A 2,000-nucleotide genomic window follows, 5' to 3' on the forward strand; every position below is an offset into this window, starting at 1 on the left:
TATTTATTTATTTATTTAAATATGTTTTATTGATTATGCTATTACAGTTGTCCATATTTAACCCCCTTTGTTCCCCTCCTCCCTGGACCACCCCTCCCACCAGCATTCCCTCCCTTAGTTCATGTCCATGGATCATACATATAAGTTCTTTGACTTCTACATTTCCTATACTGTTCTTAATCTCCCCCTGTCTATTTTGTGCCTACCATTTATGCTTCTCATTCCCTGTACCTTTTCCCACATTCTCCCCCCACACTCTCCCCACTGATAACCCTCCATGTGATCTCCATTTCTGTGGTTCTGTTCCTGTTCTAGTTGTTTGCTTAGTTTGCTTTTGTTTTTGGTTTTTTAGGTTCAGTTGTTGATAGTTGTGAGTTTGTTGTCATTTTACCATTCATAGTTTTGATCATCTTCTTTTTTTAGATAAGTCCCTTTAATATTTCATATAATAAGGATTTGGTGATGATGAACTCCTTTAACTTGACCTTATCTGGGAAGCACTTTATCTGCCCTTTCATTCTAAATGATAGCTTTGCTGGATAGAGTAATCTTGGGTGTAGGTCTTTGCCTTTCATGACTTGGAATACCCTTTCCGTCCCTTTCTTGCCTGCAAAGTTTCTTCTGAGAAATTAGCTGACAGTCTTATGGGAACTCCTTTGTAGGTAACTGTCTCATTTCCTCTTGCTTCTTTTAAGATTCTCTCCTTATCTTTAATATTGGGTAAAGTAATTATGATGTGCCCTGGTGTGTACTTCCTTGGGTCCAACTTCTTTGGGATTCTCTGAGCTCCCTGGACTTCCTGGAAGTCTGTTTCCTTTGCCAGATTGGGGAAGTTCTCCTTCATTATTTTTTCAAATAAGTTTTCGATTTCTTGCTCTTGCTCTTCTCCTTCTGGCACCCCTAGGATTCAGATGTTGGAACATTTAAAGTTGTCCTGGAGGTTCCTAAGCCTCTTCTCATTTTGTTGAATTCTTGTTTCTTCATTTTGTTCTGTTTGAATGTTTATTTCTTCCTCTGGTCCAAATTGTCGATTTGAGTCCTGGTTTCCTTCCTTTCACTGTTGGTACCCTGTATATTTTCCTTTATTTCACTTTACATAGCCTTCACTCCTTTCTCTATTTTGTGACCATATTCAACCATTTCTGTGAGCATTCTGATTACCAGTGATTTGAACTCTGAATCTGATAGGTTGGCTATCTCTTCATTGCTTAGTTCTATTTTTGGAGCTTTGATCTGTTCTTTCATTTGGGCCATAGTTTTTGGTCTCAGTGGGCTAGAGATGTAGTAAGGGGCGGAGCCTTAGGTATTCTCCAGGGTGGGGCAAGGCACTTATCTGTGGTGGGGTGCTCTCTGTGGGGGAGGGGTCCAAGAGGGAATGATGCCGCTTGCTTAGCTCTCTACCAGCTTTCAGTCACTTCCCTGGCTACCCACAAGCAAATTGGATTTCCAGGTGGGTGGGTTTCTGTACATTCTAAGACCCTGTGGGTCTCTCCAATGAACTCTCCTGTGAGGCTGGGAGTTTCACCCACAATTCCCAACACCCACAGGTTTTTTCAGTCATAGGTTTTAAGGCTTTATATTCCACGTGCTGGAGCCCTGGGTTGCGCAGTCTGTCTCGCTCCTCAGTTGTTTCTCCCAGTTTATACACACAGAAATGTGGGATTGCCCACTCTACCATCCACCACCTTGCCCGGCCCTCCAGCCGCTGCCTTGCTGCGAGTCCTCTCTGCCCTTGCTGCCCATCTCCACCCCTCCTACCAGTCTTTAACTCCTTGGTTGTTGGACTTCCATACAGTTCGATTTTCTGGCAGTTCTGGTTTTTTGTTTTTAAATTTTTTGTTGTCCTTCTTTTGGTTGTGCAAGGAGGCACAGTGTATCTACCTCTGCCTCCATTTTGGCAAGAAGTGCCTTAGTACACATTGTTTTAAGATAGAATCAGATATGGCAGATAAATCCTTGTTTTTAGGACAATGTGATATAGTGGGGGTGACAATATACAG

This window comes from Desmodus rotundus, chromosome 7 (assembly GCF_022682495.2).
Source record: "Desmodus rotundus isolate HL8 chromosome 7, HLdesRot8A.1, whole genome shotgun sequence".
Lineage (NCBI taxonomy): Eukaryota > Metazoa > Chordata > Mammalia > Chiroptera > Phyllostomidae > Desmodus > Desmodus rotundus.